Raw genomic sequence first — 27241 nt, 5'->3', positions numbered from 1 at the left:
TGAGATAGAAATTATCATCATATTTTATTGATAAAGAAACTGAAGCTCATATTAGCCCAATATCACTTGGGCAAGTGGAAAGGCTGGAATGATACAATTCCTGTGAGTTCTTGAGGGCCAGGATAGCCTTAACATCTCAAGGGCAGGAGAGGACAGAATTCCTACATATTACCATGGATATCTCTTCTTGAGCCACGAAGGATGGATTTTTCAGATCTGTAAATGAATAAAAAGGATTTTAAACCCCCAAAGATGCAGAGGACAGGCAACACCGTCTGAGAATGTAAGCAATTCTTCAAGACAGAAAGCAAATGACAGGGACCAATTTATTAGCACGGAGAAAACAGAAACCTTCCCACTCTCAAGGGAGAATGTCAAAGAAGAGACCCATTGTCACCAATTCCCAGAAAGGCTCAGGAATTGGAGACACTAGCTACCTCTAATAGTAGAGCTTAAAGATGGGCTGAAAAATATGAGGAGTGGTTATAAGAGGATCATTTAGATCCCCCAGATTTACCCTCTCACTCTACCTACCTTTTTCCTACCCAGTCAGGAAACTTTTAGCCACAGAAGCTCAGTTTTCAGTGATGCAGACACAGTGGAATTGGCAGAGGAAGGAGTTGGGAGCAGAGATCCAGTTAATATGTATTTGATGGTGAGAATAGCAACACCTTCCAAAGCTCTGCTTACAGAATCCTGGTTGCAAGGATCGTACCCTCCAGAAAAGATAATGAAGGAGTCCTCTTTGTGGAAACAGAATCTCCCCCAAATAAAAAAACTATAGATACTGACATTACGGGATCACCCAACACCACTCCCAGTAACCTCCTAGTGAAATCCACTAACCATCAAACTGGCCTATGAATATCTAGCTTTTTAGTGCTTCACTTTTAAATATGAATAGATAGGCAATAATTGGATTTTGAGGGAATTCTCTAGCTATAGAAAAGAGATCAAAACAGAGAAGCAGACTAAAGGGGGATTTAAAGGAAATAAAGACAATACAGGAAGTGAAAAAACAAAAACTGTAAGTGATTTCCTCAAATAAATGAAAGTGAGATGCTGTTCAAAAATACAAAAACAAGGGCAGCCCCGGTGGCGCGCAGCGGTTTAGCGCCGCCTGCAGCCCAGGGCGTGATCTGGAGACCCTGGATTGAGTCCCACATCAGGCTCTCTGCATGGAGCCTGCTTCTCCCTCTGCCTGTGTCTCTGCCTCTCTCTCTGCATCTCTATGAATAAATAAATAAAAAAAAAACCTAAAAAAAACACAAAAACAAAAACAAGAAAGAGCTCTTAGACATTAAAAATAAATTAGCACAACATTTAAAAAAGATCAATAGATGGAAGATAAGAAAATCTCCCAAGAAGAAAAGCAAACACAAATGAAAATTAGAGATAAAATTCAGCAAATTTCCCAAGAATCAAAACAAAATACAAACTAATAGACTCAACTTTTTGTTAATAGAAGTTCTAAAATGAGAGAATAGAAATGTAAAGAAAGAAATTATAAAAGAAAATAATGATGAACATGTCCAGGAATTGAAGGACATGTGCACACTTACTGGATGTCCATCGCAGAGAATGGGATAAAGTATACACGAAGGCACATTATTATAGAGTTTCACAACCCTGGAGACTAAGAGAATCAGGAATGAGACGCCCAAGGAGTCTCCCAAAGGAGACTTCTGCTGGGGTGGGGTGGGAGGGGCTAGTAATCTTTTTTCGACCTGGGTAGTGGCTACATGGGTGTGTTTACTTTGTAAAGATTTGTTGATTACAATTTATATACTTTTATTTGCATACATAAATCTTTACAGTGAGAAGCTCTACTTCAAAAAATAAAGAACACAAAAGCATATTTACAGTATCCCAATTTTACTGAAAAATTATGTGCATTTAAATTTTTTTAAATAATGTGAAGATAATAGAGCAAAATGTTAATAAGTTTACCTCTTGGATGTAGGCTTATTAAATGGATTTTGTTCTTTGTGAATTTATATACTTTTCTTAATTCTCTAAATGCATAAATATTAATTTATTAATCAGAAAAAATTGAAACAAAAATAATAACATTGAGATACTATTTTGCCCTTGCTTATAATATTGTTGAAGATTAAAAAAGACAAGAACATGAGGAATGGTCATCTCATACACTGTTGGTAAAAATTATAAACTGAAACATATATGATTATTAAAATGTGTCCACCACTACCCAATCAATTCACTCCTAAAAATTTATCCCAAGACAACAGATGGACAAGTATGTAAAGATCTTTATACAAGTTTGTTAATTTGTAGCTGTTTATAAGAGTTTAAATGGAAACTATTGAAATGTCCATTAAAAGGATATTGGTTCAATACATTATGATATATACTCAATGGAATGCTACATAATAATTGAAAATGAACACTTAGGTCTTTATTTATTATACTTTTGGATTATAGAACAACATGTATAGTCTGATCACATTTTAATGATTGTAATGAATATGCATATATATTGAGATAGAGCAATCGTGTTTATATCTGGATGGTGAAATTATATGATTTTTACCCTCTCTTCATTCTTTTCAGTATTTTGACTTCTCTTTTATAACTGTATTAGCCTCCCTAGGCGCTAAAACAAAGTGCCATAGACTAGGTGACTTAAACAGCAGACATTTATTTCTTACAGTTCTGGAGGCTGAGAAGTCCAAGATCAAGGTAATAGGTAAAAAAAGAATAATAGTTGGTTCATGGTGAGAGCCCTCTCTCTTTCTGGATTGCAAATAGCCACTTCTCACTGTGTCCTCACAAGGAGAAGATAAAGGATGGGAGAGAGCAAGACCTAAAGAGGAAGTTCTGGTCCTCTTCCTCTTATGAAGATAATAATCCCATCATTGAGGTCCCATCCACATGACCTCACCTAGACCCAACTACCTGCCAAAGGTCCTATCACCAAATACCATCACACCGTGGGTTAGGGCTTTAACATATGATACCTGTGGGACAGAAACACTTAGTCCATAACAAGTAGCAGACATAACTTTTATAATGAAAATGAATGACAAAGCATTTAGTGTGCCAGAGAATAGCCATGTTTTATTCTAATTTTCTTTTATACTTGAATTCCTATCAGTACTTGTTGTGATTTTTAAGGTAGATTTGTCCTTTACTAGTTATGCAGGGGAAAAGAACTGTCTTGACAAAAGCCTTGTATTCCTTGCCTATTTTTACTGGTACATTGGCCTTGGAGTGGAGACACCATAGGTTTAAGTCACAGCTTGGCCGCTCATCAACTGTGTACAATTTTGAGCTCAATTCCTTCAGTGGATAAAATTTGGATTATTCATGCTAAATTCATCTCCCACTCTCCCAATCTAGAACAGTCAGGCCAGAGAGAAGCTCAACATATATTTGTTGAACAGATGAATGACTGACTAAGTGCAATTGTTTTGTAAGCTTGAAAGTGCAAAAAACTTAGCTGTTGATTATGTACTCATTAAAAATGATAACTCAGATCTATATTTATTAACATGGAACCAGTTTGGGCTATAGAATAGTTTGGGTATTATATGATGACTAACATGTTCTTTTTAGTTTGTAGAAATTATACAGTATTCAAAATTATACTTGAAATACTGGGGGCAAAGTCCAGGAGTTTATGAGATGTTTGTTAGTAAAACTATGATCTTATAAATATTAACATTTTATACATATTTAAAATCAAGTTTTCTGCTGGATTTTGTTACTATATAAATGGAAGAACAATATTTTCTTCCAAACATGACTCATCCACAGAAATAGTGGTGTGGTGGGGTATAAAGTAATTTTATGGATAACAGTAAATCTTTGCAGAATAAGATCCCAATCTTTTTATGAAAACATGGGACACACTTCTAGATGCTGATTAGCTCTATGCAGAAACTACAGAGAATGGTAAGTATTCTAGTCATCTATTCTAATTAAAATTTAAATTGAAATCTGGGTTCTAATGAAGAGAAGCTTAGTGCTGGTCCTGTGGGAACTTTTCAGAGGGTAAGAGAGAAAATGCACAAAGGCAAAAAGAGATTTCACACAGACATTCTCTTTCCATGTGTTTTATTTGAACATAAAATTTATATTTTATATAGGAACACATCTTGCCTTGATGGAAGCCAAACACTGTCCTTTTGACATGGACATTCTTAAAATTGTGTCACATCCCAATAGCACAGACCCAACTATGTCATTGTGGACACATTGGCATTATCAGTCTGACACCATGTCTCAGGGAAATTAGGTGACAGCTTGGCTCTACCTGAGAATTGGATTCATTACTACCAATTTTGGGCATGTGATCTGGCTCAGACAGGGCTCAATGTCAAAGGTTGCTGCTGTGTTGGAGGGAAAAAAAAAAAGCTGCATGGCTAAAGGGATAATAAAGAAAGAATAAAACTTAAAACTGTATAAAAATCTTTTTGGGCAGCTTTAAAAATGAACTTTGGAGGTCAAATTATTTTACAAGGTCCCTTTCAGAGATATTTGTTAAACACCATACATAAGCACACACCCAGAGAATGCATTCAAGGGATAGCTTTTTCAAAACATTGAAAAGAAACACAATGTATGGAATAAAGACTTTTCAAAGGAAAAGCATCAAAATGATGATTCCTTACTAAATGAGTTATTGTCATCAACACAACAAATATAAGAAATGAGAAAATGGAAAGCCCCTCACAGTATTTTAGAAAATTTATAGTCACACCATTTGTAAAAGACATGATTTCAACGAGGTCTGTGACTCAAATTCAACGATAGTTTTAAACCTTGAGCTGCATTTGTTGCTAACACATGCCACAAAGTGTGTCATCCCTCTGTCTTAGAGTATATTTCCTGCTCTGTTTCTCCCCATTTATTTTCTTGGGTTAATTGGGGAAGTGAAATCACTTTTCTATTCAGGATTCCTTCTCAGGCAAGAACAAAGGCCTTTCACCCACTGGAAAATATCTGAAAGCAACCATGGTTCTAGAAAGGTAATAAACACTGCAGTGGGGCATCTTTGTCTGGCTGTGAGCGCGCTGCAGATGAATGGGTGTTAGCAGCTGTCCATCGGACACCCCGAGTGGCAGGTTGCATGCCGGAGAGAGAGCTCACAGTTAATCTATCGTGGACTGCATGCAGCATCTCGTCCTGAGCCTTCCTTGGTTACTATGCAGAGGAGAGGCTGGGAGAAGAACATCTCCCCAGCTACACGTACAGGAGGAGCATACTGGAAAACACAGCCTCCCCCCCAACACACACACACACACACACACACACACACACACACAAAACAAAAACAAAAACAAAAACAAAAACAAAAACAAAAACAAAAACAAGGGGAGATCTGACATGGGCTACCTTCAGACTTTGATTAAAATGTACCAAAATTGTAATTTTTTTCTTCCCTCTTTAACTGTAAGACATAGTCAGTGTTGCTTAATGTCAATGCTGTTAATGAAGTTGTCAGGCTTGTCACTTTCATTGAATACCAACTTTACTAAGAAACTGGTACTACAATTACCTCCAGCTCTATACGATTAAATTCATCAAAGCATGCTCAGGCTTTAGACTACATGGATTTTTAAAAAATTTCCCAATGCCTTTGGAGTCGGAAACAACTCAACGTGCCCACAAAAGACTGACACTTAAAATAATCATCAGCCAAAAAATTGTATTTAGGACTTTCTCCTCCAAAGTGGGCCAACTGGGGATTGAATTCCATTCTCCAAGAACCCCCCCCCCCAAAAAAAAACCCAGCTTCATTCACAGGTTTTATGATGCTTTTTGAGACACTTTAGGGCTCTGCATCCCTAATATCTATCTGCCTTTCTCATCCCTGCCATAGGTGAAGCAAAATTCCACCTTTCTCCTTTGTTCATTCATTCTTTCATTCAAGAGATGCTATTCCTGTAACATAAAAAAATTAATAAAAGTTTAAGAAAAATCTATTATATGTATACTGTATGGTACATTTTATTATACTATATAATATTATATTTATTAATATTTTTAGATAAGAAATATTTCTGTACTAATATTGGACTTAGCATTGTAAGTGCTAAAAAATAAGAGTAGATCTTTGAGACCCAGAAATTTTAGTAGGATGGCAAGACATGCATAAGTAGCTAGCATCGAAGGTATAAAGGGGTAAGCACTACAAGGAAGATAAAGCATTATGGGCTGGAATTCAGGTGGGAAGATACGAGAAGGTTTGAGGCTCAGGCTGCATCTGAACTAGGCTTTCAAGAGCAGATAATATTTGACTCTCAGGGGTACTTTCTGAGCTCTCCGCCTCAAACCCTCTGATCTTCACATGGCTGGCTCCTTCTTGATATTCAGTTTGAGATCAAATGTCATCCACTCAGAAATAGCTTTCCTTGAACACCCAACGCAGTGACACCCCCGCGCACACTCACTCTCTGCCACATCACTCTGTTTTCTTATCTTCATAGCACTTCCCACTCTCTGAAATTCTTGGGTTGACTTGTCTACTGTTTTCATTTCTTAGAATAAAAGCTCCATGAGTGTAGAGACCTTGTTCCACTTGATGAAAGCCACCTTCCCAGGGCTAGGACACTGACCGGCCTACAGCAAATGTTCAAATAATGTAAATGAATGAACTGAGGGAAGTAGAGGAGGGAAAGAAGATTTCAGGTATAGGGACAAACCCACAAAATGGTGAAGAGGCTCGAGCACACAGATGTGTACAGGAAACAGTAAAACATGTGGCCAGTCATGGCAGAAGATGCATTCCGGCAGGTGGATTGAGGCAGGAGCCCCGGGTGCCCGATGCTGCTTTAAGAACCTTGGACTGGTTTCTATTGTTGGCAGGCAGCCATGGCTTTTGAATAGGAAAATCACTCAAAAGCAGCATCAGTAAGGCATGGCCTTCCAGCAGAATGCAAAGTAAAGGAGCAGAGGCTGACGTCTGAAAGAATAGAGAACTATTTCACAGTTTAAGTGGGAAGAAATTAGATTCATTCCTTTAGGAAAAGACCATAGAATGAGAATTAATCCTCCACACCTGTGAGTTAGTGTCTCCAATCCTTCTCTCAGGAATGTTCAAGTACTCAGTAACCACAAGCTATGTGATGGGGAGAAGGAGAAAGAGAGAAAGAAAGGATGATCCTGAGACCCCTGTGACCAAGGAGGCCAGAGCTGGTTGGAGAGGGCTTACTTGGGTTGAGAAACACCCAAGCCCTGGGGTCTGCAGAGAGGGTGTGATCTGGAAAACACCTCACACTGTTTTTACAAGTGGCCCTGTCTTCAAGTGGAGGAAACTCAGCGTGGGTTCCAATATACTTTTCCATGTCTTACTCAATTTTTAGGACAAAGAAAATATCCCTCCATAGCATATTAGCCACTGTGTGTACCATCTTGCCATGTACTCTAGAATCTGAGTCTCACATTCTGAGGGCTCTTTAAGAAGATCTGAACATGTAGCAGATGGTGGGACCTGAAGCCAGGTCAATAGGGTCCAAATTCGGGCTCCACTCAGGTGGTCTGCCCTTGAATAACTTATCTAAATGCCCTATGCTTCAGTTTCCTCATTTGTAAAATTGTGAGGATAATAGTAGTGCTGATATGTAGAACTTTCATGGAAATGAATGAACTGTTACATGTAAAGTACTCAGAGGAGTACCCAGCACAAAGAAGTACTCAGGAAAGATTAGCTGTTACTATTAACGTTATGCTTATGATTGCTGCTTCTCATTGCATTCATAGCATTGGGCACAGTACTCAGTGCATGTTTACCACTGCTCATTAATATTAATGAAAAAATATGGCTTTTGTTTATGTTCTCAGGTTATAAAGAAATATCCTAGCAAGCCATACATTTGTCAGTCTCCATAATGTCAGGAGGTCATTTTTTTTTTATATTTTTTCTAACCTATTTGTAGTTTTCATTTTTTAATTTTTTGAATTTTTTTAAATTTAAATTCAATTTGCTAACATATAGTATAATACCCAGTGCTCATCACATCACGTGTCCCCCTTAATGCCTGTCACCCAGAAGGTCATTTTAGATAGAAAACATCTTCAAAAATTTCCCTGCAAGGTTACCAGGTCACTTTCTTTCTTTCCTTTGAGTGACCAGTTCACTAGCCCCCGTGCACATCATCATTATCTTCACCACTGTGCTAGTTGTGGTGTGTTGAACATTCCTTGGGTACCAGACCGTTTCTGTTTGATGCAAATATTTAATAAGCATGTAATGTACACTAGACTCTGTTCTAGGGCCTGGGAACAGTGAACAAAACTGATACTTTCCCCTCAAGGAGTTAGTACTTTATAAATGTGGCTTCATTTAATCTTCCCCAAAGTGAGGATGCATTCATTACCTCTTCCCTTTTATCAGTGAGAGGTTGGAGGCTCAGCATAGCTATTATTTTTTTAGAAAATCATACAACTATTAGGTGGCCAATATAGGATATGACTCCAGGACTCACTTCAAAGTGTGTTCTTTCTAATACACTACACCACTTCCTCAACATCTTGAATGTACAAAGTAATAAATATTCTCTTCTAAATGCCCATAGCTTAATGTTGAACGAAAGCACCTTTATTTTGAAGTTCTGTTCAATTGACATTTCTGAGAAAAATGGAATATAAAACTGGGCTAAAGGGTTGATCCAGATAGAATTCCAATAAAACATTTCTAGGTATCTTTTAACAAATATTTTTGTCAATATACAAGCATGTAGGTATTACTGAATATGAAAGCGGGGTCACTTTTTTCGTTGTGACAAGAAGCCAATACCAAGACGCTGAAGCAAAGAGAAAGGGACCTTACTAGTTCTCCTAACTCAACCACGGGAGGAGTTGGTGGATTCAGGTGTGTCTGGATACAGATGCTCAAAGAATATCATCAGGGCTTGTCCTGTCCTCTTTATTTCTCTGTTTTACTTTCTTCACTTTGGCCTCATTTTCAGGCAGGGAACTCTTTTTGTGGTTGACTTGTCCTATCAGTTTATAATACCATAGGAATGAAAGCCCCTTTTCTTATAAGGAAGTCCTGAGAAAGACTCTATTTGAACCATCTTGGGTCATGTGTCCACCAGGTCTAAGGAAAATAGAGGAATCTAGATGTAAATCATATGCATACCTGAACCTTACAGGTTAAGCTAGGTTTTTAAAGAATGCTGGAGATCTGAAAGGGACGCTGGAATAGCATGGATCCAGTATGGTTAGGAAAGTTCAAAGTTATATCACATGAAAAGCAAGCAAAGCGTGACAGAGTCCAGTAAGTTCACCAAAAGAAAGACACAGTTCATCACTGGAATAAAAGATTAATGTGGTCACTGGGGTAATTTCACTATTTTGTCACAAGGTTTAAATTGTTCATCTGAAACTTAAAACTGGAAAATTTATGTGGGATTAACATTTCACTGGAGTGATAAATAAATACTGGAAATAACCCTTCAAATATAAACATATGCTCCATCTGGGTTAGGCCATAAAACAGTTAGCTGTACTAAGAATATTTTTCTTTGCAAGTTGCCGGAAACTTGCACCCTTGCAAATTTTCAATCTTCCCCAAAGCAAATCCTCTTCTTGAATAAATTTATGACAGAATTGAAGAAAGCCTTTAGGTGATAAATTTTATCCACCCTCTAGACTCCATGCATTTTTCTCTTTCTTTGCTATTTTTCCATAAACCCCTCTTTGTGCTTTCCCCCCTCTCTCCCATTCTTTTCTCCTGCCTATGCCAATGCATTTGTCAATAGCCCCAGACCTGCTTAATTGTGCATAAACCCCTGCCATCGTGCAGGTAGATTGCACAAACAGAGCTAAATAGCTGCCACAGAATGATTTCCAACGAAAGGCCATATGAATGTATGATTTTGCTAAAGAACTCATACTTGTCCTGATACAAAGTTTGTTCACATGTGGAGGAGAGAAGAATGAAAAAGGACTGACAATTTCTGACTACTTCTTATACACTGAACACTGTGTCAAGTAGATTTCAGAATGTTAAGTAAGTCTATATGCCTTTAATGGAGTCACCCTTTTCCCAGCTTTCCATGAGCCAGCTATAATCACATTTTGCCAACAAGCAAACTGGTCTAGAAAGGGCTAAAAATGTGGCCCAAGTCACGCAGACAGTAAAAGCCAAAACTTGACCCGAGTCTGTCTGATTCTGGAAACTTTCTTTGTGTTTTCCAAGTCCAGTTACTGACTGTGATTTTTGTCCTAATACCATGTTCTCTCCATTCTTTCTCCTATATGGTTCTACAATTTCCACTTAAATTTCATCCACAGTAGGCTACTTTAGGTTACCATCAGCTTCCCCATGGATGACAGCAATAGCCTCTTAAATAATTTTTTTTTGAGACTTTATTTAGTTATTCATGAGAGACACAGAGAGAGAGGCAGAGGGAGAAGCAGGCTCCATGCAGGGAGCCTGATGCAGGACTCGATCCCGGGATCACGCTCTGAGTGAAAGGCAGATGCTCAAATGCTGAGCCACTCAGGCATCCTCTTCTTAACTAATATTAACTGACCTCTCTTACTCTCTTCCATTCTATTCTCCACTTTTTCTCTTGAACATTGCTCATGCCATCCACTTTCTTTAAAGCCCATTCAAGTCTTGTAGCATGTTTAGGGGTAAGCTTAAAGTCTTTGATATGATCTGACCCTCACCTACATCCTTAGCTCCATCTTTCATTCTCATTTTATATTCTAGTCATATTGAATTTTTCTAGATCCACAATTATAACATGCTTATTTTGTCCACCAGTCCTTGTGTTTGCTGTTTCCTCCAGCATCTGCCATTTTCTCATTACTTTGCTGACTCCTATTATCCCTTGGGAAATATTTCAAACGTCACTGTCTCTGGAACGCTTTTCCTGACTTCCTAGATTATGTTAGATTCTGCTTAGCACCATGCTTTTCCTTAGCATCGCTCATATCTCTGGATGGAGCATGATCACATTACAGACTGCGTGCCCAGGAAGGGCAGGTATCATGGGAGTCTTGCTCACCTGTGACTCCCTAATATTTAGTGCAGTATCTAACACTGCAGGAGACACTTACTTTTTATATTTGTCAAATGATCAGTGAATTCAAGTTATGCCCCCTGTCTGTGAGTCGCAGTGAGTCTGTGTGTGTGTGTGTGTGTGTGCACATGTACGTATGCAAACAATTGTACATAAGTTACATTACAAATGATATACACTATGATACAGTCACAAAAAATTAAGTGAATAATGAATAGCTAGCTACCATGATTAAATAGTTTATTAAATTACTAATTTATGGGATGCCTGGGTGGTTCAGCGGTTGAGTGTCTGCCTTTGGCTCAGGGCATGATCCCAGGGTCCCAAGGTCGAGTCTCATATTGGGCTTCCTGCACGGAGCCTGCTTCTCCCTCTGCCTATGTTTCTGCCTCTCTCTGTGTGTCTCTTATGAATAAATAAATGAAATCTTTTAAAAAATAAAATAAAATTACTAATTTACTCTTCTGGTAAAATGTATTCATTTAGATTATATAACATCTGTAATGCTGAAGACATGAAGAAATCATTTCTTCAGGATCCAACAGTCTACTTAGGAATGTAGGACACACACACAAAATAGTTAAGCAAAATGGGAAACATCATAATTGCTTAGAAGGCCAGAGTGTCCTGAGGATGATCAGTGTTGGCTGGCATGTTGGAGAGTCTTCATGAAAGAGATGGGCCTAGATATATAGTTAGGATTGGAGAACCAGAAGGGAGTGGGGAAGGTATTCTGGGTAAGGAAAGAGCATGATCAACAACAGAATCAGAGATGGGAGAGGAATTAGCTGGTTTGTATGGAGAAGTTGGAGAAAGGTTTTAGACAGATTGGAGGTGGATTTTATAGAGTCATGAAACCAGAATAAAAGGTTTGTGCCTTATGCTATAGAAGGTAGTTAGGAATTTTCTTGATATGGATGTGACATAAAAATAATGTTTAAGAAAGATGGAATCTTTCCTGAGTCTTTCAGAATGGACTAGGTGTTTCTTGTTTTATCTTGTTCTACTGATCCTAATGATCATTTCATAATTCTTGGGTTAATATGATTACTTCCACTAGACTGCACCTTCTTTGAGGAAGGATGTGATTTTGTTTCACATTCTAAGTGTCTATCACATTGCCTGGCACATAGTCAGCATACAATAGATACTTGGGTGACTGATGGAATGAATTAGTCAATCATTTAAGCATCAAAAGGTAAGATGACTTGAAATTAGGAGAGAAGAGATACAGGAGAGATCAGTTGGTTAATGACAATAAATGAGGCATGACAGGCGGATACTCAGAGTCACTGTAGGCACCACTGTTGGAGGTGTTCAGAATTGAGTGTACTATACTTGGTAACACATGGATTGCAGAGGCTAGATGAGGAAAAGAAGTAAAAAAAGCAGATGTAAAGTGCTGAGAAACTGCAATGGGTATAGGTGAGAAATTGAAAGGAAGAAAAAAATGATGAGCTTCCTTTGAGACATGTCAACTTTATGGTAGCCCAAAGTGGAGCTCCACCAAAGCAGCCAGAGAAAAAGGACAAGATCTTGACTGAGACGTCAGGGTGAGAGTTAATCATTCAAATAAGAGCTTTTGAACAAAATGAGAAATAGTTTTTTTAAAAATGATTCCTGTTTGGGTCCTTATCAAAATTTTATAGCAGAATAATCAAAACAATGTTACATAATCATTATGTTATAGAAGAGAATATATAAAAACATCTTCATGAGGTAATGTTACAAAGAATCGACTGAGGGGCACCTGAATGGCTCAGTTGGTTAAGCATCTGTTTTTGGCTCAGGTCATGACCCCAGAGTCCCAGGATCCAGCCCCACATGGGGCTCCCTGCTTCTCCCTTTGCCCTTCATCTCACTCATGCTCTCTTGTGCTCTCTCTCTCAAATAAAAAAGTAAAATCTTAAGAAAAAAAAGAATCTATTGAAAAATCATATCCCCAGTACTGGATTTTTCATCTATGGCCATTGGGATTATAAGAGATTTTGGCTTTGTTTTGCTCATTCGAATTTTAAAAGTGCTCTAAAAAATTATGAATATCTCATAAGTAGCTATAATGAATCCTGATACTATCATAAAAGTGCATGCTCTGTGTTTTTCAAAGTTGTCTTATCCATTAGGACAAGATGCCAATTTTGCCATATATATATATATATATATATATATATATATATATATATCCTTATATATGTGTACACATATATATATCTCCATCTATTTGTAAAATGTGAAGATGATGAATATGCTAAACTATCTATCCTTTATGGCCATCAAGTTTCTCTACTTTACAATATTATTTTCAATTACGTCCTCAAGTGGCACTTTTATTTCAAAATTTAAAATAGCACACCAGATGATATATATACCTGAGAATAGCTTTACTACATCATAGTCAATGGAAATAAATCCTGCCCCTTTTCACTCTAGTGTACTTATTTTGCAAATCTCCGTTAACTACATGGAGGCATTATGCATACGAGAAGTGGCATTTGTTTTTTTATTACCACTTGGTTGGAACTCACTCAGCCTTTCCCTGCACACTGGTTTCAGCATACAATATATAAAATGGAATCTTTCCAAATCACATCCTTTCTCTGCTTAAGTGTGGGTTCGCCTGTTGCTCACCCTGCAATTTCTCCTTGGTTTCCATATACCCTCCCGCTGGCGCCCCCAGTAGAGCAGTTCTGGAGAACAGTATCCTCCCATCAGTTTAGCGAACAGCTGATTTCTGCGGCAGACCTTTTGGTTGTGAGCAACTGTGTGAACTCCAGTGACTCACACACTCATAATTATGTGCACACGGGGGCTCTCCATCCTGAGTTTGTTTTCTCACCTCCTGTAGTGTTTAAGTCATAAAGAAAGGACTTTTCCACTCTTTCTAAACCCAAAACAACCTGCTTGGGGCAGCCTTCATGAGTCCTTTCGCAGGTTTCTGTTTTCCCTGTCCCTGCTGATTTCTCTGGCTTTCAACCAAGGTTTAACCATAAGACTCCCATCAGAGTCCTTAAAGAAGAAAGGTTTCCAGCATGAGTACACTGTATTAATAAATGAAACTCAACCTTTTAAAAATTACACTGTCAGAAAAACCCATTAGGCTGTAAAAGAGTTGAGGTAAACATTAGATTTTAATATCTACTGCTGCTTAGATTTTTCTGAACTGAAAAATCCCCGGTGAGCACTTAAAACTTCATTACTCCACTGAAAGGTTGTGAAAGGCTATTTAAAGGTTTTCAATTTTGTTGAAGTCTAGAGGTTATTACAGCTGGAAAGAATACAAACCCTAATATTACAAGGAATGAAAGGAATGAAATTTATGTTCTCATCTTCCCTGCAGTTTAATCCAGGTCTATTAGATTCATTGGTAAAAATTAGGGCAGGTTGAAAACTTTTCTGCAGGTTTGATGAAAAATAATATTTGGCAACTATGAAAAGTATTGCTGTCTGCATCACACTCAAGAAAATGCTTTATCTCCCAGTGCTCTGGTCAGAAGTTATTTCAAGATCAGCCTCTGTTGATCCTCTGAAACAGTTTCAAAACTCAAAAACTTAGAGCAAAGTTGTGAATCCTACCCAAAAGTCAATGTCTGCAATTAGACCTTCAACTCAAACTCACAAATACAAAAACTTGGTGCTTATGTTCTTTTTCCATGACTTTTTTTTCAAGTATCCTATTTTTTTTTTTGTAATGGAAGAAATGTGTGTCTTAATTTCCTTTTATTTTGCTGAACTTGGTATTTATATTATTTAACCAAGTGGTATTAGATGCTTTGTATATCCCTCATTTTTATTTCAAAGACCCTCTTGGTTCTCCCCAGTCTCTGAACTGTGGAATGGCTTTAAGCTGAATATAACTTTATTATCCATATGTCCTTCCATATATTCATCCACCTGCCCATTTATCTATCCAACAAACATGGCTAGTACTATGCCAGAGAGCCATGAAAAGATTGTCAAGTCCTGTAAGGTGGACAAGGCAACAAATTGTAACATAGAATAGCATGAGTGCTGAACTGGAAGTGTCCAAGGACCACTGAGCTCTCAGAGGAAGAGCCTCAACTTACCGCCTAACAGGAAGGTGCATTTGAGGAGGAGATATTGGAGGGTGGTTTCAAAGGATGAGTCACTGAGGGAATGGGACAAAAAGAACATTATAAAGGGAATTTTTTACTTAGAAAGGCACAGTGGTATGTAAGAGCACAGCACCTAATTCAGATTCAAAATGGTTTGGTATGGAGGCTAGTGTAAGACGAGTCTGGAAAAGTGGTCTGGGGTGAATGGTGAAAGACTATTGTCGAGAAGTATATTTGATTAGAGAATTTTATAATTTTTTCCTAATTGCAAACATAATAAAACAGACTTACTTAAAAATTGAAAGTTTTAAAAAGCATAAAGGTAAAAAAAATTTTTTAAGTTATAGTAATCCCAACCATGCAATGGAAATCCTTGCTAATATTCTGGTGTATTTCTTTCCATTCTTTCTTCTCTGCTTTAAAAATGTTGGGGGGGTATAGCTAAATCAAATTATCCACAAAATTCTATGAATTGTGTTTTTTTGCAAATAAAATGATAATATATAATTCTGTTATCTCTCCTTCATAATCATAATTTCAATGGTTGCATAACATACCACAATGAGTAAAACCATTCCTTAGTTGATTTTTAAAAAACTTAAACCATTTTAAGCAATGCTGTGATGACTATTTTCTTTATAAATATTTTTTGGGTAATTTTTGGATTATTTTCTTCAGTCTTATTTATCAGATAATGTATATGAGGTATTTAGCATAGTTGGCTCATATATTAGCAATTATTGTTATCAGAAATGAAATCGTTGGGTAAAAAAATAAGAATACTTTCAAGGTTCCTGGTACATATTACTTATTTTTCCAAAATTATTTTAATGATTTTTTTTATAAGAGATAACGTGAAAGTCCCTCCCTCTTTCATTGTATTTTCACCCACAGTAAATATTATCACAAAGACAGCTTTGCTAATTGTTAGTGAAACATAGCGTGCTCTTTTTTAAATACCTACAAATGGTTTATTCATTTATTTTTAAAATTAAAATTCAATTAATGAACATATAATGTATTATTACTTTCAGAGGTAGAGGTCAGTGATTCATCAGTCTTATATAACACCCAGTGCTCATTACATCATGTGCCCTCCTAATGCCCATCACCCAGTTGCCTCAGCCTCCCACTCTGCTCCCCTCCAGCGACCATTTTCTAGGATTAAGAGTCTCATGATTTGTCTCCCTCTCTGATTTGTCTTGTATTATATTTCCGTCCCTTCCCCTATGATCCTGTTTTGTTTCTTGAATTCCATATGTGAGTGAGATCATATGATAATTGTCTTTCTTTGATTGACTTATTTTGCTTAGCATAATACCTTCTGGTTCTATCCATGTCCTTGCGAATGGCAAGATTTCATTTTATTGATGGCTGAGTAGTAGTCCGTGTGCGTGTGTGTATGTGTGTGTGTGTGTGTGTGTATATATATATATATATATATATATATATATATATATATATCATGTCTTCTTTATCCATTCATCATCTGTCGATGGACATCTGGGCTCTTTCCATGGTTCAGCTATTGTGGACACTCCTGCTATAAACATTGGGGTGCAGGTGCTCCTTCAGATCACTACACTTGTATCCTTGAGGTAAACACCTAATAGTGCAATTGCTGGGTCTTAGGGTAGCTCTATTTTCAACTTTTTGAGGAACCTCCACACTATTTTCCAGGGTGGCTGCACCAGCTTGCATTCCCACCAACAGTGTAAGAGGGTTCCCCTCTCTGCTGATCCTCACTGACATTTGTTGTTTCCTGGAAACATAGCATGCTCTTATTTCAATTTATACTTCTTTGAGTATCAGTGATGCCAAATATTAATTTATTGTCAACTGAACTTTTGCATTTCCTCTTCTGTCTTCATGTTTCTTGACCTTTGCTTTGTAAAGGATTTGGAAAGCCCTCCTAGAGAACTGGGACTTTATCCAATTGGCAATAGGGAGTCATTGAAGCTTTTAAAAGTTTTTGCAGTTGTCCCAAAATGGCCATTCCAATAATATCATTCATTGTTTTTTATTATTAGCTCCAGAATAACACTCTTCACATATGATTTTAGGAGGCATGATAATAATATTAACATGATAAATAATAATAGTAGCTTCTATTTATTGCATGCCTACTAAGAACCAGCATTTTCTGGGCATTTCTAATATTATTTTAATTAATCCTCACAACAAAATAAGGTAAGTAGTATAATATATGCACCATAGCTTGAAGTTCAGGAGAGCTAATTTTCATTTTTCCTCCTTCCTCATTCTATCCATTCAAGAGATAATACAAGGAACACCAGTATCCTGTAATAAGATTCCCAGATAACTCTAAGGACATATCTGGGATTAAATATTAAGCATACTTAAATGCTTAATCCTAACATACCTAAACATAAACAATTTTTACTGTTTATATATAACTGCCCAATTGATTTCAAAAACTAAACTATTATTACTGAACTTGTTTCATAAAGAAAGATGATTCATAAAGAATAGATAACCTTTCTGGGAAATCTTAGTAAAGTCAATTAAGCTGTTCAGGTTTGAGGAGTCTCTACAATTTCCTCAAGAAATTTCTCCTCAGTTTTAAGAAAGATTTTGTGGTACATATCCAATTTTGAGAAGCAGCAGACCTTATCTAAATCAAGCAATACAAAAAAAAAAAAAAAAGAAAAGAAAGAAAGAAAAAGAAAGAGAGGGGGAAAGGTGGACTCACAATATTGGCTTTGATTTATGGTTCATTCTTTAACATCTGTTATTTTTTTCATTCAAAAATGTATATTGGTTCCTCTTGCGGTACAAATTAGGAATATTCTTGACACTTGTCCTCATAGAGGAGGAGATAAGCACTGATAACCCCACAATTTCCTTTAGTATTTTAAGTTGTAATAAGTGATTTCAAGGAAAACTATAGAAGTAGTAAAGACAGCTCTGAGGGAGTGAGCCTGGCTGAAAGTAGGGAGAAGCTAATCCAGGGAAAGAGCTCCTGAAGCAGACAAGAATGTGGAAATTTGGACAAACCAAAAAGGTCAGTGTGGTTGGAACCCAGGTTATGTGGGGGAATGAAAAGGAGAGAGGGAAAGAAGATAGGTCAGGAAGGACCCTGTGAAATGGTGATAGTTCTGAATTTTATCCTAGGTACAGTGAGATAGTCATGATCTTCCTTCTTTCCTTCTCCTTTTTAGTAGAGAATAGAAAAGGATGGCTCCACTACCAGGTATATGTGTAGGTGAAAGCAGTGATATTTGGCAGGAAATGGGAAAGGAATCTATTATAAAGTGATTTTGTAGTACTGTAGTAAACTTTCCAGAAATAACAGAGACCCATGGCTTAAGAAAGGAGTGTGTGTGTATGTGTGTGTGTGTGTGTGTGTGTGTGTGTGTTTGCTGCTGTTGAGGAATGAAATTCAACCTGGCAGATGTTGACATTTCTGGGAACTATGAGTTACAGAATATACAATGGGCAGGGATTTTTAAATTGAGATTGTTAGGAAAAGAAGCTTTCTGTGGTAGGTTTCCATGTAGCAGGCAGCAGGGTCTGGACTTGGTTCTGCTGGCCATGTGGAGACACTGGGGAATGTGAGCAGCAAAGTGACATGATCTAATGTGATCTCACAAGGTGACTGGAGGCACTGAGAGAATTCAATCCAGAGGGCCGAGACCACAGTCAGGGGGTGACTTTAGGTGTCTAGGCAAAAAAGCGATGAGATCATGGAGGGGCTATTTATGTGTTGCAGAGCTAATATATATTCTTCTCACATGTGGTCACGAATAGGAAAATGTTACCATTTACATATGTTCAGGACATATGACCTACAAAGAACCTAAATAAGTACTCTTTTTTCCAAGAAGCTGGAGGGCATATGGATTACTCTTATTGGTCCATTTCTATTCTCTTCATTAGTTATGTCAGCCAATATAAATCAAACACAAATTACCTACACCAGTGGATACTGAATTCATGGTTGCTTTTCTGAAATAAGGAGCAGGAGACATCATGATGCTATTAGTTCATCTGCACAACCAAACCCACAGTTCTTATCAGCAACAGCATCTAGATGACTGCCTAGTATTCTTTAGTTTTTGACAGGGCAGATGTCAAGTGTGGGTGGTCAACCATAAGCCTTGAGGGCTAAAAGGGGAGGTATCTTTTGCAAATGAGCAACATGTCTGCAAGCCTGTTGTGTGGAACACCACGCTCAATGATTCTCTCATTCCTTTGCTCTAAGCATCGTATTTCCTCTATGGTCCTTTTAGAATGGGAATATATTTAGTGGGGAAATCACTGGGTTGAATCTCTAGCACACAACGCAAGTGAGTGAATAAGATTGATTTTATTTCCTGCTTTGGAGACCGTGATTATTGTGATCACATTGGTTTGGGTTAAGGGAAAGGGAAAATTGGTACAGAGAGAAAAGGGGACATTGAAAAAAATAATTGATATAGAGAAAGATAGTAGTAGGAATTTTGGGAAAAAAATGAAAAGGAAAAGCTGTCAGCTGATTCCAAATTATGACTAGGTCTGGCCCTGGTACCTAAATAAACCACAGTGTTGTATATATTAGAATGCATATCATCTCAGATTTAGAAAGGAATTAAATATCATTTTGTCCAACCCTCATCTATTACATGAAAGTTCCTTATAATACTCCTAACAAGTGACTATGCTGAATAGGTCCTTGAGTATTTCAAATGACATGCACCCCTTGACTTTTGCAGGCAACCTGAAGTTCACCCTGAGGCCAAGATTGAAATTTAATTAAGTTGTCCCTCATGGGAATGGAGCCTGATCTGTGTTCTCGAAACTTTGTTTTGATTTCCAGGCCCACACTTTCTATATTTATTCATATTTGTATTTTTTCTCTTCTTTCTCCCTCCCTCTTTCCCTTTCTCCATCCTTCTTACATAAAAGGGTCAAAATGAGTCTAGTCTTCTTTTACGTGAAGTTCAAGTACTGAAGACCTATCATCATGACACCCCTCACCCTGCTCCAAGCTGTCACAAGAGTTAAACTCTTTGTTTTGTTTTGTGTTTGCAATCACAAATTACTTTTAATTTCATATTATAAATGCAATCTACCTGTTATGCCCACATTTCACGCTTATCTAGAAGCATTCAGTGGGGAGGTGCTCATTTCAATCCAAATGGGATATAATCTATCTTCTTGCAAGTTTCTTTTGCCTCCAAGTATTTGATTTTGCTCCACAGGTGATGGAAACTCTTTTGTTTTGACAGCTTCCTACAGAAAATAACCACACCTCTGTTGCTAGCTATTGGAATCTCAATTATAAACTGTTCTTTTAATAACGCTATGTTTTTGCTGTATTTTGCTGTATGCTGGGTTCTCAGGGATGTTACTATAATAAAATAGGAACTGTGCTGTGATTGTATAGATTTTCTATCATCAGAATGATAACTTTTAAGGCACCAATCAAATTAATGGTGGTGTGAGTAGGATATTCCCTGCTGTGTTGCTCATCACATAAAATGCCTTCCTCCCAGACTTTCTCGCCCTAAAAAGGTATACACATTCAAATTTTCTCCCTAGATGCCAACGCAAACCAAATACTTGAGGTGCCTTCTGTAGTGCCAAATGCTTCTGAGCCTGGGTCAACTTGATCTAGCCATGGGTAGACATCCTACTAATAGCAAATGTGTTCTTACTTTGACATTAAATGCCAATCATACACCGAACCAGTCATATGCCAGTGCCAAACATATAAAATCAACTTCCAATTCTCTCAATTTTCTGGCTACTGCTCTTTTCACTTGACTTTCATTATATATACACTGTTCTTTTTCTAAAGATATTTATTAATTTATTCATGAGAGATACACAGAGAGAGGCAGAACACAGGCAGAGGGAGAAGAGACTCCCTGTGGGGGGCCTGATGCAGAACTTGATCTCAGGACCTTGGAATCAATCACTGAGCCACTCAGGTGCCCCTATATAAACTGTTCTTAAGTTTTATGATGAATTGTGCACATTCTCACAGCTCATTTTTCTCCCTCTTTAACACCATAAGGTCTTCCTTCCACAGGTAGCTAATTTATTAAATAACATCTCGTTCCTCCTTCAAAACTCACTTCCTCCTATAACTTTTCTAAAGTGAACTTGAGCCTATCTAGAAACTGGGGAATTAAGGATTGCCACCAGAGCTGAAGAGAGGAAAAAGAGAAAAATATATATACTGGTAATCCAAACATTTTATAAGTATGTAATGACTTTATATGCACTATCTCATTTTCCTTTGCTAGGATTATCTAGGGAGGCATGTAATTCAGTCATGGCTAGTCAGCAAGGGACTTTCTGAGAGATCTTGCACTTGCACAGACTGTGCAAAGTTTGGAGCTGTAAGAGGGCTCTTTTTCTCCCTTTCTTTCCTTTCTTTCATACTTGTGGTGTTGTAGTATAAGGATACAGAGCTTGGAGCTACCATGGCCACCCCTTAACCATAATGGAAGCTATTGCTAACAATCCACTGTTGATGGCAAGAGAGAAAGAATCCTACTTCCTGATGATGTCACAAAGATGCTGTATCTGCTAGCTCTTGCAGAGTAATAAATCACTCCAAAACTTAGTTGCTTAAAACAATAACCATTTATTTAGCTCAGGATTCTACAGGTGGCAGTTTGGGCTGGGCTCAGCTGGTTGAGTCTTCTGGATCCAGGAGGTCTGACTGATGCATTTGCGGCCAGTGGCCAGATCAGTGGAGAGCTGACTGATGTGCAGACATGAAGGAGTGTGCACAACTGGGATAGCCCATTTTTATTCCACATGGTCTCTCATCCTCTGAGAAGTTAGTCTAAGCTTATTCACATGGCGGTTACTTAGAATTCAAGGTTAAAAGAGGAAGTGTGTGAAGTCTTTTGAAGCCTAGCCTCAAAACTGGTCCAACATTGCTTCTGCTGCATTCGATTAGCCCAAGAAAAAGGCAACACACTCCAGACCAGGAGGTAGAAATAGGCTCACCCTTGTGATGGGATTGCTACAAAGAACTGCAGCCATTTTTTCCACCTGCCACGAATGCCAAAACAACTTCGGAACTCCCGCCTTTGAATTTCTTGCTGTGTGGCCATCGGATATCTTTCTGGTTTAAACTACTATGAAACAGTTTTTCTATTACTTTCTGCCAATACATTCTAATTGATCCAACCTGCCCTCTAGCATTTCAGCAGCTGACCCTGAAGCTGAGGAAGTAAATGACATTCTAGACAAAATGACAAATTAAACTCTTTCATTCAGAACAAAAACACCCTGTGTGCTACTTGGAGTGCTGGTATACTGAGGAAATTACCCTCTTTTCAGTCAACACCCCAGAAAAATATGCATTTCTTGAGCTTTTGGGTGATTTCTACTTTTATTTATATTTGTTTATTAAATAATTTATTTATATATTCATGAGAGACACAAAGAGAGAGGCAAAGACACAGGAAAAAGGAGGAGGTAGACGCTCAACCACTAAGCCACCAGGTGTCCCAGATTTCTACTTTTAATTGTCTTCTGCTGAAGCATCTGTTAAAGATCAGCTGAGACAATCACCAGCATTCCTGGGTTGCCTACTAAATCTTCTATCTATAGATTTTCTAAGCCTCAATTTCTTCTGCCTTGCTTTCCAGGCAGCGGTTTGCATATTGGTCTCTCCCATCAGACAGTAGGACACAGGGTGCCCAAAACTGTTTTGTATCCATTCCTCCTCTATCACTCCCTCTTCCTGGCACACCTTCCCCATCTCCAGCACTTACCACCCTGCCCAGCATGTAGTGAATACTCAGTGTTTTGCTGAATGGAATAAGATAAATGCTGATAATGACATATGACAGACTCCACCAACCAGCGTCATTTGTCTTAACAAGTATCTACTCTTAAAATTCAAGCCTTACAAGGAAAGGTAAAGGGGCCCTGAGTAACATATAGCTCATTATGAGTTTGTATTAACCATGTTTCTAGATTCTGCAAACTTTATGCTTTAACATCTGTCCTACAGGCCTGTATTGGACATGCTTTATTCTGGACAATCTGATCATATGTCTGAGTCATCTCGCTTTGACCTCCTGCCTCCCTGTTCAACCCCCACTTGCTCCTCTAGAGAAGTCCTCTACCAGGGAGCATCCTTTTTAAATACAAACCAATCATTCAGAGTCCATACCCACAATCACCTTTGTTATTGGGTGCTCAGACACTGAGCTGTTATCCACTGGCCCTAGTCACCCAGGAGTAAGGACCAGATAACGAGGAACAGCCTCTATGCTCCAGAGCCCACTGAAATTATTTGAATTAGCCAATCATAAATCTGTTTGGCCTGCCTTGTCTTTTTCTTCCTTAATAAAAGCTCTTGCCCACAGTTCCCACCTCTCTGCCTCAAGCCCTGCTCCACTGGTTTCCATGCAGCCTTTAATGCTGTGATGTGTACCCCTTCTCTTGGAATCTGTGAGTATAATAAAATATCGTGTCAATGACAGGCATGTCCTGGCTGTTGGCCTTACAAAACCTAAATAATACTTAGCTATTAAAACAGAGTTGATGATTACATATCTGACCAATGTCTAGCCAGAGTCTACAGTAAAGAAGTAAAGATTTTCTTTTTCCTTAAGAGGACTGGGAACGGAGAATAGCTTAAGGAAAATAGAATTTATAGCCTGTTAGAAGAAGAAGGAAAGCCAGTATTTGTCAGCAAAACGAGGAGCTGGATAAGAAGCTCTAGGCACTTGGAGTGAGAGAGTAGAAGGAAACACAAGAAGGAACCTAAAGGAAGAAGGGAAAATATAAAGCAATTCTGACCATTTTGCCATTGTGTCTTCAAAGATTTGTTGAATATGTGGATTGGAGTTGACAGGAACCTGTTTTCTTCCTTTCTCCTTCCTGACTTTCAGAAACTCCTGCAGGTAGTTCTCACATGCAGCCAAGGTTGAGAATCACTGTACCAGAGACTTTTTCTTCAAAGTGAGGTCTTTGGGCCAGAAGCACTGGGCACCACCTAGGAGATATGTATAGGCTTGAAAGAACCAATTGTACATGTCTTTTTCCAACTCCACATTCGGTGACATCATGTTGGTAGGTTGAAATAGGCGAGGGTGAGGGTATATACACCATGGGAATTGGCAAATGCCCTTCTGACCTCTGGTTCCAGAGCCAGTTGTTAAATATTTACCAACATGCCATATCTCAGCGGCTGCTCAGAAATGCAGCATCTCCAGCTCCACCCCAAACTTGATGAATCAAAATGAACATTTGAAGAAGACCTCCAGGTAAATCATATGCATATTAATATTAGAGAAGCATTGATAAAGTCCAAGCTCTTGACATGGCATTTAAGGACTTTCAAAATGCAACTTCATATCTTCCTGCAACCCTTTCCCTGTCACATTGAGTCCCCTCACTAAAAGCCCTCAGAGAATCCTGATCCTTAAATCCCTTAAAATCCTTTAAAACTCCCATGTTTTTTTCTTTATCCCAGAAAACCCATTTCTTTCTTGCTTTGCTTTCATTGCTAGAATTGGATACCATTTCTTCTGACTGTGTGGACAAAAATAATACTTGTTTTTTTTTTGTTTGTTTGTTTGTTTTTTGCCCCCCTTAACTTATCACACAGAGCTCTCTTAGAGTAATGCTTTTATTTCCTGGTCATATTCCATTCACAAATTAATCTCCTCAACTTGCAAGATACCCTAAAGGCCATCCCATGAAGTCATCTCTGAATCCCTGCAAACCAACACATAGTAGGTGCTCAGCAAATTCTTATTAAATCTGGAAATAGCTTCATTTTGGAGATTTAATTCAAAAGTTCTGAAAACGTAGTCAGTTCTTCTAACATATGCATCTAGGACAAATGTGAAAAACCTTGAAACAGGCATAAATGACAAAAGGGGGGAGGGCTCGTCTGCTACGATCTGTGCCTAAGTACTTAGGAATCATGAAAATTAAAGGCTATTGCTGCTTGTTTTGTTGAATAATACATCTGCAAACTGGAAAACTGCATGTCTATTTTATTTACCAGCACGAATGCCCATTTGCTCACACACATAGCTGTTTGCAAGCAAATTTTGTTCCCATGCAAAACAAATGTAAATTTGGCATTAAACAAGTGCCAATTATTTCCTGAATGTGGAAGGGAAAGGAAGGGTGATTTAACAGATAGAGGCTCTGGACTAGGAAGCAGGGAAGGCGGCCTAGCTCAGCTGCACGGGACTTTTTCATCACAAGGAGTGAATGTTTAATCTGCTTAATTGGGTGGGCATTCACTGCCGATGAGCAGGGACCCAGTGTTCCATGTCATTTTCTTTCTCTATGAGATGGCTGCTATGACCTTCAGCAGACTCCTCTGCTTGCTGCTGGGAAATAGGAAGCTAATTTGGGCTTGTTCTCATGTTTCTTTCATACGGTGGAGAGAATTCGTTTGATAAGCCCTACGTCAGTTTTTATTGTGAGGCCTGATTACTGTGATTAATTTTAATCCTACTCGTTACCATTTATGAAGGACCCCACTCGGTGCTAGGCACTGAACAGCACAGCTTCAAGCTGCCTGTCTCAATGGAAGTTTTAACCCTTGCCACTACTCTCTAAGTGAGGCTGTGTTGGCCCAATTTTGTGGATTGGGAAGCTGAGGCTCACCTTCGCATCGTGTGTTGGTGAGTGGCAGGGGCAGAACTGCACACCAGGTCTTTTTTTGGTCTAATTAACACCCCTCCTCCCCTCACTCTACGGTGCCACAGGGCCTCCCTCATCTTAACAAAAACTACCTAATTAATCCTTTTCACAGCTGGACCATATCAATAACTGCTGTTCTGGAAAAGAACGTTATTCTTTTCTATGCGTGTCTTAGAGGAAAGAAGCAAAGTCTACTTTCCTGATACCTTCACCTGCTGTTAGCTTTACCCCTCTTCTCTCCTCACCCACCCCGTCTCTGGGAGTTTGAGGTCTCCTGGGCTTCCTCTCTACCTGGCAATGCAAACCTGCAGCCCTGTGTGCTCTGAGCAGGTTTGTCTTCTCCTGGAGACTTCAGCTTATGCCACATGGTTATACAAAGGCTCCTCCCTTTCTCCCTGTCCCTGTCGCACACTTACACTTAATCCCTCCCTGTTCCTAGTCCTCAGAGTCCAAGCAACGATAGCAGATGTGATGGACTATTTCCTGCTCAGGGCCTAATGAGTTTCAAATGACTTACTTTTAGTTCTAGAAATAGTTAGACATTCAACAACAATGTAATGAGTGCTATTGGGTGTCAGGTACTGTTATAGGCTCTGGATATGCAGTGGTCAACAGCACCGTTGGAGCTTGCCTGAGTGCCTACAGTATACCTCGCTCTGTGCTGGGATCTGAAGGTATGCATATATCCAATGCTGAGCATTTGCCCTTGGGAGTTCATAGTCAACTGGAAGCTCACAGTTTAACCTCCACAAGTAGTAAATTATAATAGTGTTTCTTGAGCATCTGCTATGTATAAGACACAGAAGTAAAGTGACTTGTCTATAGCTACATGGCTTGTGAATGGTAAAGATAAGATCAAAAATAGGCAATCTGAATTCAGTGTTAAAGCTTCTCATTCCATCAAGAATCTCTCAAAAAATTATCTTAATGAAGAAAGCCCTCTTGTAAATTTATTTTTAATGATTTTTATCAATTAATTAATTTATTTGAGAGAGAACGAGAGAGAACTCAAGTGTCAGGGGAGGGGGAGGGGGAGGATGCAGGGCTCAATCCCAGGACCCTGGGAACATGATTAAGCCCAAGGCAGTTGTTGAACAAACTGAGCCACCCAAGCGCCCCTGAAGAAAACTTTTATGATTAAAGATGTCCACTGTAGATGTATTTGTGAAAGCAGGAATTTGGGGATTACCAACACATGTAACCATAAGAGAATGTTAAGTGTTAGTACATTAAAACCTTGAGGGATCTTGAAAATCATTTAGAAGCCCAATACTCACTACTTCATTCTTCTCATGCTAGCGTCTGCAGGTACCTGGCAATATCTCCTAAAGGGAGGGTAGCACTGGCTGCCCAGATTTTTACATTGTTCTTTCTGTAGTCTCAACTATTTTCCCATTCTTATTTTTTTCAGAGGTAAACTTTCTATGGGTATATAAACTATACCTAATCTGAGATGTTCAATCCATTAAGCTGAACATAACTGGTGGCACTGTAGATCCTGGAATCACAAAGAACCAGCTA

General features: G+C 38.4%; 1 long non-coding RNA gene across 1 annotated transcript; it reads right to left on the bottom strand.

The window, feature by feature from the left end:
• On the bottom strand, positions 1-27241 carry LOC144282381 (uncharacterized). Its single transcript, XR_013350832.1, has 3 exons — positions 26998-27241; positions 23855-24050; positions 1-216 (listed from the first exon to the last, which is right to left on the bottom strand). It is a non-coding gene; the product is annotated as an uncharacterized LOC144282381 (long non-coding RNA).

The sequence above is a fragment of the Canis aureus genome, chromosome 13, assembly GCF_053574225.1.
Source record: "Canis aureus isolate CA01 chromosome 13, VMU_Caureus_v.1.0, whole genome shotgun sequence".
Classification (NCBI taxonomy): Eukaryota; Metazoa; Chordata; class Mammalia; order Carnivora; family Canidae; genus Canis; species Canis aureus.
This window is presented reverse-complemented; position numbering and strand designations above follow the sequence as displayed.